Below are 12,333 nucleotides of genomic sequence, written 5' to 3' on the forward strand. Positions count from 1 at the left end.
TTTCTTTTTCAGCCCATTTATCATCTGTGTAAAGGAGGGCCACTGATTTTTTTTTTTAGTTAATCTTGTATCCTGATGTATTACTTAAGGTGTTTATAAGTTGTAGAAGTTCTTTGGTAGAATTTTTGAGGTTGCTTATGTAAGTTATCATATTGTCAGCAAATAATGAGAGCTTGACTCCTTTTCCAATTTGTATCTCCTTGATCTCCTTTTGTTGTCTTACTGCTTTAACTAGAGCCTCAAACACTATATTAAATAGATATGGAGAGGTTGAATAATGTTTTCTTGTTCCTAATTTCAGTGGGATCACTTTGAGTTTCTTTCCATTTAGCTTGATGTTGGCTTTTAGTTTGCTGTATATTGCCATTTTTATATTTTGGTATGTTCTTGTATCCCTGCTCTCTCCAAGACCTTTATCATGAATGGATGTTGTACATTGTTGAAGTCTTTTCAACATCTAATGAGATGATCATGTTGTTTTTTTTTCAGTTTGCTTATATGGTGGATTATATTGACAGACTCCTTCATGTTGAACCATCTCTCTCTCTCTCTCTCTCTCTCTCTCTCTCTTTCTCTCTCTCTCTCTCTCTCTCTCTCTCTCTCTCTCTCTCTCTCTGTGATGAAGCTGACTTGATCATGGTGGTTGATTTTTCTGATGTATTCTTATATCAGTTTATCAGTATCTTTTGAGTATTTTTGTATCAATGTTTATGAGTGAGATTGATCTGTAGTTCTCTTTCTTAGTAATGTCTTACATTAACCCATTTCTATTATTCTATGTATCACCACAAGGGTATGGCTTACTGGGCAAAGTTTTGACTGGTGCCTGGTGTCTTTATCCTTCAGTAGTTACATTGCATCTGTCTGAATCCACCTTCTTTTTTCCTTTATCTCTGCTTGGAATTTTTGCGTTGTTCTATTTTCTTCTGTCATAGGCAAAAACAATTTCTTTATTCATTAACCAATAAAAGCAACACATAAACCGAAGGACTTCCCACACCATTTTTTTCACAAATAATAAGGAAGATTTTAACCTTGACTTAGTAAAATTACATATACAAAGCAGTTATCAAGCAAGAATTATAGTTACAATATTTAGTCCGTTTAATTTGACAAATTAAGGAAAGTACTTTATCACTTGTCCTATCTTTGTGTGTCTAAAGTTTTATATTTAATTTATCTTTGATCATAATTTAGGAAAACTACAACTATTTGTCTTTAACGCTTTAAAGAGCCTAGAAGGATATAATATTACCCAAGTGAACAGAAAGTGCATTGTAAGCAACTTCCAAAACTCTAGAGTTGACAAAGACATCTCACTGTCTGGATAGTCATGCAGAGTTTATCTGTAACATTGGGGCATTTATCTTTAGCCTACAGGCCCTTAGTATTTGGCAGACTATTCCATGAAGCAGGAAAGTTGAAAGACTGTTTTGCCTCTATTGACCGTTTGTTAGTTACTTTTTTTCTGTATTCAGCAGAATGTCTGGAAGAATCTTTCATGAAGCAGAAAACATGATGAACTGTCTCACCTTCTTTGGGAAACTTCAGCAGTCATTTTTCTGTGGTTCTGGCATGTCCAATTTACATAGCATACATTCAAGCAGTCTAGGCCAGAGCAGTTTCTTGCCCAAATTGCTGACAAACACCATAGGTATCCTCTTTGATGTTCATTAACCTCTTGAAGTAGATTGGTGCTGCCAGGACCACATGTGTCTCATTGACGTGAAAAGTCCTAAGTTTTTAGAACATTTAAATGTCATATTTTTCTAATCTTTCAAAAAATTGAAGAATACCTACACATCTGAAATATATCTCTATACATCTAGACAACCTAACTAACATGACTACAGGTTTGATGAAGATTATCTATTAACCCATCTTTGTTAATTATTCACTATATTTTAAACAGGCTATAGAAACACAATACTTTAATCAAGAGCAGAAATGTGCATACAACAAAATTGCCCTTAAATTTGTATCAATAATCCAAGATCCATACCAATTTCAAAGTATGCATCTCAATAGCATATTCCCCTTTAAATGTAAACAAACATTTATAAGCAATATTTGGGAATTTGGGCATAGTTTTTTCTAAACTGCTTCCTGCTTTTTGTTGGACAAAGTATTTTTGGCATGTACAGAGACATTTTGGGTGGTCCTGGTGTCCATCAAACCACATTAGTCAGGAAGGAATCCACAGAAACTTTTTTCTTTTCTTTTTTCTTTTCTTTTGTTTTGTTTTCTTTTCCTTTCTTTCTTTCTTTCTTTCTTTCTTTCTTTTTGTTTTTTTTTTTCAGACAGGGTTTTTCTGTAGCTTTGGAGCCTGTCATGGAACTAGCTCTTGTACACAAGGCAGGCCTCAAACTCACAGAGATCAGCCTGCCTATGCCTCCCTAGACCCAAATTTTGAAGTCAAGATACCTTCAAAATATATATGTTGTTTTACCTTAGCAGCCCTGTAATCAAATATCTCTCTGAAGTCTAAAAGATTAAAGACACAATAATTTGCATAATCAAGACTCTTCGGTGTATTTAATCTTCATGTGGTTTATTATTTATTTTTTTACTTTTTTAAACTATAATTGTACTCTGACTCTTTAAAGAGTTTGTTTTATTTTTTAAAACCATTTAATTTTTTAATAACTATTTCTTATCTCTCCCATCTCTCTCTCTCTCTCTCTCTCTATATATATATATATATATATATATATATATATATATATATATACCCATTTAGAGATCTTTTTCATCTAAATCTGTCTTTATTGTATAGCTGTCATCAGTTTTGACCAGGAGCACCTTTTTTCTTTAAATGCTAACCTGGCATATCTATGATTAAGACTGCTTTGCTTTCTGTCTCTTGTTCTGGAAAGAGTCCTGGAGAATTACTTAGTCTTCATGGACACGGGTGTCAGACCTGGGGCTGAGAGCTATAACAGTTGCAAAGATAGGGAAGTGTGATAAGGAGGTGTCAGGGTGTTGGTGACATTGATGTTGGATTTGAGGCTAAGCACTCAACAATTTTTTATCCTCAGTACTTGGACCATCTATGAGTCTCCACATGGACCAACACCCATTCCCTAAAGATAGTTGTCTGACCAAAGCTGAGAGGTGCCTCTTCCACAGAGATAAAGGTAAATCCTTAGAAGGCAGCTTATCTGCATGTCTATTTGGCAAAACATCAGTAATATATTCTTTCATAGAGTCCTCGTCACCTCTAATTATTATACCATGAGATGCAATTTCAAGATTACTTTTGGAGGGGACAGAATAGAGAACCCACATTCAATATATATGGTCATTATATCAAGAAGTGGGGCTATAGGTACCATGACAGCCTATTCTTTTTCTTTCTTGGTATCCTTCCTTCACTTCTTTATTTCCTATCTTCTTTCCCCTCTTTTTTCCTTTTCTTGAGGACTCACCACAGTTATCCACAATTTTTCTTTTCCCCTCGTCAATAAATAATGATTTCAATTTCCCAAGAGTTAAAATTTCTTCATTTTCTTAGTGGGGAAGATGATTTTTTTGCATAGCAGCCAAAAGGTATGAGGTATTGTCGCACTGCTTTCTCCTCAACTTCTGTTATGTCCCATTCTTAAGGTTAGTCTGGATATGCCAGTAACATATTTCACTTTGGAATGTGCCTTTTGAGTTTTCTAGATGAACAGACATAAAGTTCCTTTAGCATGTTGTTGAGATGAAGAAACAGGAAAATGTGATAACATTGTAAATGGAGACTCCTCATCCATTTCCTGAATGCTCAGACTAGAACAATCAAACAGAAACCTTATTAATTACAACATTGCTTGGTCAATGACTCAGACATATTTCTAGCTAGGTCTTATATCTTAAATTAACCAATTTCTATTAGTCTCTCTATCATCATTCAGCTATGGCTTACCAGTAATGTTCTGGCATTCTTTTCAGTCAGTCACTACATGGCATCTGCCTGACTCTGCACTGTTTCTCCCTGCGTTTAGTTTAGTCATCCTGACTAGCTCTATTCTGACTGCCATAGGCCAAAGAATTTTCTTTATTAACTAATAGTTATTAAACATATTCATAGCATACAGAAGGGAATCCCACATCGTCTTCCCTTTTTTGTCTAAATAAAAATAAATGTTTTAACTCTAACACAGTAAAATTACATTTAACAAAACCAGTATCCAGCAAGAATTCAGCTACAATATTTATATCTACTTTATGTTTGTCACAAATAAGGAAAACTATAACTATAGCTATCTAGTCTTCAACTCCATCAAAGAACCCAGAAGGATATAAGATTATCTAAGTAAACAGGAAATGCATTGTAAGCAACTTCCAAAGTTCTAGAAATGACAGAGACTTCTCACTGCCTGGACAGTAACCTAAAGTTTATTTTTAACATTGGGCATCCATCTTCAGCATTTAGGCCCATAATATCTGGTAGACTTTTCCATGAAGTAGAAATTTGAAGGACTCTTCCATTTATATCGACACTTTATCAGTCACTTTCTTCTGTGTCCTGCAGAATGTGCAGGTACATTTTTATGAAGCAGGTACCTTGTAGGACTGTCTCAACTTTTTTAGGCAAGTTAAGCACTTAGTGTGTGGGTCCAGAATGTCCAGTTAATACAGCATACCATAAAGAGCACAAGCAAGAGCAATTTCTTGCCCAAATGGCTAGCCTTGTCATAATGAAGGCAAATGTCATAACAAGTTTCTTCAATGCACACAAACCTCTGTGAAGTAATTGGGGCTACCAGAAGCAGACATATCTTACTGTAAAGAAAGTCCAAGTTCTTAAAACATTTTAAATGCCATATTCTGTAGGCCTTTGAATTGTTAAAGATTATCAATCTAACTGAAATATATTTCTGTATAAGTATAAGTTTGATTTCTATAAATGACTATTTATTAAGCTGTAATTTTTAATTATACATTATATTTTAAAATTGGCTTTATAAACATAATACCTTAAACAAGATTAGAAATATACATGTAACAAAATTGATCTTAACTTTGTATTAATAAACCAAAACTATACAAAGGTAAAGTATACCTATATCATATTCACTTTTTTTCGTTTAGAAAGAGATAACTAGGTCTGAGAAATATCTCAGCAGTTAAGAGCACTGGATGCTTTTCCAGAGGTCTGAAGTTCATTTCCCAGCATCCATATGGTGGCTCACAACCACCTATAATAAGATTTGATGCCCTCTTTTGGCCTGCAGAGTACTCGTGTATAAAATATAAATAAATAAAGTTAAATATTTTTTAAAAAGAAAGAGATAACTGTATCCATTAACCATTTATACCCAACCCCTTTTAAATAAAAGCAAACATTGATAATAATTTGGAAATTTGGGCACAGTTTTCTCCAAACTGCTTTATGTAGTTTGTTGGTTAAAGTATGTTTAGGGTTTGTACAAACCTTTTGGGGGATCTTGTTCCATAAAACCACATTAGCTTGGAAGGAATCCACAGATTCTCATTCTCTGTAAAGATAAAAGCAGAATCTGTTTTCCAAAGTAGCGTATGTTTAGACTCTAATTTTTTGCCTGATTCTTTATTTTTTTAGTTTATTTATTTATTAAAGATTTCTACCTCCTCCCTGCCACCGCCTCGCATTTCCTCTCCCTTCCCCGATCAAGACCCCCCTCCCTCATCAGCTCGAAGAGCAATCAGGGTACCCTGACATGTGGGAAGTCCAAGGACCACCCACCTTCATCCAGGTCTAGTAAGGTGAGCATCCAAACTGCCTAGGCTCCTCCAAAGCCAGTACGTGCAGTAGGATCAAAAACCCATTGCCATTGTTCTTGAGTTCTCAGTAGTCCTCATTGTCGGCTATGCTCAGCAAGTCCAGTTTTATCCCATGCTTTTTCAGACCCAGGCCAGCTGACCTTAGTGGGTTCCCGATAGAACATCCCCATTGTCTCAGTGTGTGGGTGCACCCCTCGCAGTCCTGAGTTCCTTGCTCATGCTCTCTCTCCTTCTGCTCCTGATTTGGACCTTGGGGTTTCAGTCTGGTGCTCCAATGTGGGACTCTGTCTCTGTCTCCTTTCATCACCTGATGAAGGTTAATATTCAGGAGGATGCCTATATGTTGAACACAGGATATTTAAGGGCGATGGTGGTGCATGCCTTTAATCCCAGCACTCGGGAGACAGAGGCAGGTAGATCTCTGTGAGTTCGAGAGCAGCCTTGTCTACAGGAGCCTGGCATATGTTTGGCCTGGAGGGATGGCTCAGCCGTTAAAGGCTAGGCTCACAACCAAAAATATAGACTCTAATTTTGAAGTCAAGATACTTTTAAAATATATATGTTGGTTTAGCTTAGCAACCCCAGAATCAAATGTCTCACTGCAGTCAAGAAATTCAAAGAAAACACAATAATATGTATAATCTAGACTCTTCCTGTGTTTTTATCTTTACATGGCTTTTTTACTCTCTTATTTTTAATATTTATTCTTTATTACTTTAATCTATGTCTGTCTTCACTTTTATATCACTTTTACTATTTCTTTAAAGACTTTGTCTTATTATTTAAAACTATTTACTTCTCTTTATAACTGCCTATACTCTTTTTTTGCTCTCCAAGTATACATACATTTTAAAAAATATATTGTGTTTCATTTAGCAGTCTTTTATGTCTGAATATGTCCTATTGTGTATCTGAAATGCTTTTCTGACCAGGAACAGTTTTTTAAATGATAAGAAGTGCGATCACAGCTACCCTGGATGCTCTGTCTCTCTAGAACTTGTAATATAGTGGAAGTACGTCTATTGCCAACTGTGGGACTGCTAGGTAGGAGCCATGCTCATCCCCTCAAATTTGGGAAGCACCGCACAGCAATACACCTTTTTTTTTTTGACTTCATAAAAGCTAAATCTGCCATGCAGTACATTGTGTAGCCTGGACGTATCTCCGTGTATGGCAGCAGAAAACTGCTATGTTCTCCTACCTATGCATGCCAAGGAGAACTAATATTGCTGATTGCCAAGGTGGGAAGTCTGAGCCACATGGCTGTGCTCTCAGTTAATTTCTTCCTGACCTGAGACAAGTGTACAAGCACCTGAATCAAAATGGTGGCTTACCATATGGGTTAGCTCCAAACACACGGGTGCCATTATGTAAATAAAGACTGCACATTCATTTCCCAACTGTTCAGACTTGAATAATGATATAGAAACTAAATTAATTACAACACTGACTCAGCTGGCTAGGAATATGCCAATGACTCAGGCATATTCCTAGCTAGCTTTAATGCATTTCTATTAGTCTGTGTACCACATGAGGCTGTGGCTTACTGGTAAGGTTCTGGAGTCATCATTCAGCAGCTACATGGTGTGTGCCTGACTCCCATGTTGTTTCTCCCTGCATTCAGTTTAGGAGTCCCATTTAGCTCTATTCTATATTGCCATAGGCCAAAGTAGCTCCTTTATTAATCAACGGTTATAAAACATATTCACAGCATAATGAGGAAAATCCCACGTCTCAGGGCTTTGGAAACTGATGGTTTTTGACCTCGAACTCCATTATTTCATCATGTATTCCCTCCCATCTTAATGTGGAAGCAGATGGATAGTGACAGCTGTGCTGGTACTGAAGATGAGTATTCCTCTTCCCCATAGAAGGCCAGGGTCAACTCAAATTGACTTTTTCTTCTCTGTGAGGAAAGGTTAATTAACTATAGTATGCATTTCCTATTCCCTGGTCAATTATGCCATAGTGCTTTGTTGTTATCTATCTATCTATCTATCTATCTATCTATCTATCTATCTATCTATCTATCTATCATCTATCTATATATCATCTCTTCTATCTATCTCTCTACTTTAGACAACACTTCTATTAGATCAGAGTGGTCAGCCTTCTATTTTATAAATTATTTTTAACTCTCTTCTACTATGATCTTAAGAAACTTGTTTTGGCATATTTGCTGTGAAATCAACGTCAAGCTTTTGGTGACTAGTTCATAGGCTGTGGATGCCTTCCAACTGGCTCTTGCAAGTGTTTGTAACTATCAAGTTAACCACACTGAGCTCACAGCACATGACAATTACAAGTAATTTATTGTTATCAAGAACAAGAACATCTGACTGCAGAACTTTGTCATCTTGCTCTTTTTTCTCTCTGCCTTCCTGTCATAATCTTATCAGCCATTGCTGTAGAAATGCCTTAGCCTATGTAATTTCTGTCCTTATAGCATGTACCGACCTTTAGACTGAGATAAGAAGAGAAAATCAGCCACAGTGTAGGTCACAGTTCAAAACAAAATGTTAAAAATGATGACAGAGTCTATATACAGATCTGAGTTCTTACCTGGGTTCTTATCTGACTCAAGGTTTTCAGAGGAGGCAGACATTGCACAGGCTGTGTGAGAAATAATTTTGAATTCAACTGAGAGTCAGAAAAGGTGAAGTCGGTGCAGGTTTTGACTTTTCCCTATTAGGTGAGTTTGGTAAAGCCACAGCCTCATGAAACACTAGTATTTTGGATTGGAAGAACAAAATCTATTTTGAGCTGGGGGCTGACTTGAGTCCCATTTTTCCTAAATAAGTATTCCAATATTCCTGGAGTGACAAGCTTTACTAAACAACCCACTGTTTTCTGAGCTTCTTTTCTCTTAACTCTTTTTATGCACTGTATACTTATGGTGTGTTTAAATGCACAGTATTAAACTTGTTAAAATGAAACTGTCTTCCATGTATTTCACTTCTTATTAGGATTTTGAGGTTATTCATGCTGGCAAATTGCATGAATGGGTTCTTTTTAAGTGATGTGTGGTATACAAACCATACAAATAGAAATAGTATGTTTTTATTCAGCTATTAATGAACATCTAGGTTTCTGGTTTGACTTAGAAATAATACTAGTTTTTTTTTCATTTTGTAGATGACCATTGTTCACATGTAAATAAATAAAATTGTTATAGCATTGTTTATGTGTAACATTAATAGCTGTGCCAAAGTCTTACAACTTAGTTGCAAGTATTTATTATTCCATCAACTATATATTGCTCTTTTTTAGACAAAATAATAAGTGTTTGCTGGTCTCTAGAAATTTTCTTGCTTTCTATTTTTAAAAAAAAAGATAAGGCAAAGGGCACATGCAAAGTCATTACAATGTTGAGTGCAGAAGGACTTTGTTCTCTATTATCACTGCCCATCCCACTAGGTAAATATAGCACAATACAGTTCTCTAGTACAGAGCATATATTACACTTCCCATCATGCATTGACTGCAAATGCATTCATTCCTCTTATCTGTTGTACTTAGTTCTTTATTGCATTCTTTTTATGATAAATGCTTTTCTTTTTTAATTCATTAGACTTTAAAAAAATACCAATCCATATTCCTACTCCCTCCCCTCATCCCATTCCCTTCACACATACACTCCCACCTCACCCCCATCTAATCCTAAGAGATGATAAGACACATTGCTTTGGGGAAGGTCCAAGGCCTTCCCTACTATATCTATAGTATAGTATATATCTGAAGATCAAAGGATCCCAAAAAGGCACTACATGCAGTAGAGATAAATCCTGGTGCTACTGCCAGTGGTCCCTCAGTCTGCCCCAGCCATGCAACTGTCAACCACATTCAGAGGGACTAGTTTGGTCCTATGCTTGTTCCTTCCCAGTCCAGTTAGAGTTCGTGAGCTCCCATTAGCTTAGGTAAACTGTTTCATTGGATGAACCCATCTTGGTCTTGACCTCTTTGCTCATATTCTCATTCTTTCCATTTTTCAGCTGGACATTGGGAGCTCAGTCCAGTGCTACTTAAGATGTGGGTCTTTGCCTCTGTTTCCATCTGTTGTTGGATGAAGGTTCTATTGTGATATTCAAGATAATCATCAGTCTGACTACAGGACAAGTCAAGATCAGGCCCCCTCTCCTCTATTGCTTAGGGTCTTAAGTGGGGTCATCATTGTGGATTCCTGGGAATTTCCCTAGACTTAGGTTTCAGCTAACCTTATAATGGCTCCCTCAATTAAGATATCTCTTTCCTTGCTCTCATCTCATCTCTGTCCTTCTTCCATCTCAGCTATCTCAGTCCCTCAAGTTCTCATAACCCTCCCCTTCCTCATCTACCTTCCCTTCTCCTTATGTACCCATGCTCCCAATTTTGTCAGGCAATCTTTTCTGTTTTCAATTTCCAGGTGGGCCTATATATGTTTTTCTTTGGGTTCACCTTATTACTTCGCTTCTCTGGGATCATGAACTATAGGCTCAATGTCCTTTGTTTATAGCTAGTATCCACTTATGAGTGAGTACATACCATATTCATCTTTTTGGGTCTGGGTTACCTCACTCAGGATAGTATTTTCTAATTCTATCCATTTGCATGCAAAATTCAAGATGTCTTTTTTTTTTTTTTTTTTTTTTTTTTTTTTTTTTTTTTTACCACTGAGTAGCACTCTAATGTGTAAATGTATCACATTTTCTTTACCCAGTCTTCAGCTAAGGGGCAGAGGTTGTTTCCAGGTTCAGACTACTATAAATAATGCTGCTATGAGTGTAATTGAACAAAGGCTTTTGTAGCATGATTGATTATCTTTTGGGTATATCGGCAAGAGTAGTTTTGCTAGATCCTGTAGGCTGATTCCCAATATTCTAAGAAACGGTCATACTGATTTCCAAGCTGGCTGTACAAGTTTACATTCCCATCAGCAATGAATAAGTGTTCCTCTTACTCCATATCCTCTCCAGCATAAACTATCATTAGTGTTTTTGATCTTAAAAATTCTGACAGGTGTAATATGTTATCTCAGAATTGTTTTGATTTGCATTTCCCCGATAGTTAATGTTGCGGGAGGTCCTCCCACTCCTCCAACCTATAGCTGCTGAGATACCAGCCCATTGGGGCGTGGTCTCTCTCCCTTTAAAAAAGCGGCCACTTCCCTCTCCTCTCTTTCTTCACTTCCTGCTCTGCTGGCGACTAGACTCCCTTCCTGGTTGCATAGAGGGCTGTTGCCTGGGACAGTGATCTGTAAGTTTTTTTCCCCTTTAAATAAATACCACCTTATGAATCATAATTCCAAACTGGTGTGGCATTGTTTGTGACTTACGCCTTCAAGTTAAGGATGTTGAACATTTCCTTAAGTATGTTTAGGCCATTTGAGATTCCTCTGTTGAGAATTCTCTGTTTAGTTCAAAACCTCATTTTTTAATTGGGTTATTTAAATTTTTAATGTCTAATTTCTTGAGTTCTTCAAATATTTTAGAGATCAATCCTCTGTCTGATGTGGTGTTGGTGAAGATCTTTTCCTATTAAGTGGGCTGCTCTTTTGTCTTATTGACTGTGTCCTTTGTTTTAGAGAAGTTTCTCAGTTTTCACAGGTTCCATTTATTTATTGTTGCTCTCAGTGAATGTGCTACTGCAGTTATATGTAGGAAGTGGTCTCCTGTGCCCATGTGTTGTAGTCTACTTCCCACTTTCTCTTCTATCAGGTTCAGTGTGGTCAGATTTATATTGAGGTCTTTAATCCATTTGGACATGGTGATAGATATGGATCTATTTTCATTCTTCTACAGATTGAAATCCAGTTATTCCAGCACTATTTGTTGAAGATGCTTTCTTTCTTCCACTGTATAATTTTAGCTCCTTTGTCAAAATCAGGTGTTCATAGGTGTGTAGATTAATATCCAGGTTTTCAATTCAATTCACTGGCCAACATCTCTGTTTTTCTGCCAATACCAAGCTGTTTTCATTGCTGAAGCTCTGTAATAGAGCTTGATGTCAGGCATGGTAATGCCTCCAGAAGTTCCTTTATTGTAAAGGATTGTTTGGGCTATCTAGGGTTTTTGTTTTTCCATAGGAAGTTGATTATTGTTCTTTCAAGGTCTGTGAAGAATTGTGTTAAGATTTTAGTTGGGATTGCATTGAATCTATAGATGGCTTTTGGTAGGATTGCCATTTTTACTATGTTGATTACTCCTATCCAAGAGCATGGGAGATCTTTTCAATTTCTGGTATCTTCTTCAGTTTCTTTCATCAAAGACTTAAAGTTCTTGTCAAATAGGTCTTTCACTTCTTTCATTAGTGTTACCCCAAAATATTTTATGTTATTTGTTGCTATTGTGAAAGTTGATGTTTCTCTGATTTCCCTCTCAGCTTCTTTATCATTTATGTATAGGAGGGCTATTGATTTTTTTTTTTGAGTTGATCTTGTATCCTGTCACATCATAGAAGGTATTTATCAGCTGTAGGCATTCTCTGGTAGAGTTTTTGGGGTCACTTTTGTACACTATCATATCATCTGAAAATAGTGAGAGTTTGACTTCTTTTGCAATTTAAATTCACTTGATCTCCTTTTGTGTACCCAAAGATGTATCCTGGGAC

The sequence above is a fragment of the Microtus oregoni genome, unplaced genomic scaffold, assembly GCF_018167655.1.
Source record: "Microtus oregoni isolate MIOR12 unplaced genomic scaffold, Mior012 000002F_ref0000024, whole genome shotgun sequence".
Lineage (NCBI taxonomy): Eukaryota > Metazoa > Chordata > Mammalia > Rodentia > Cricetidae > Microtus > Microtus oregoni.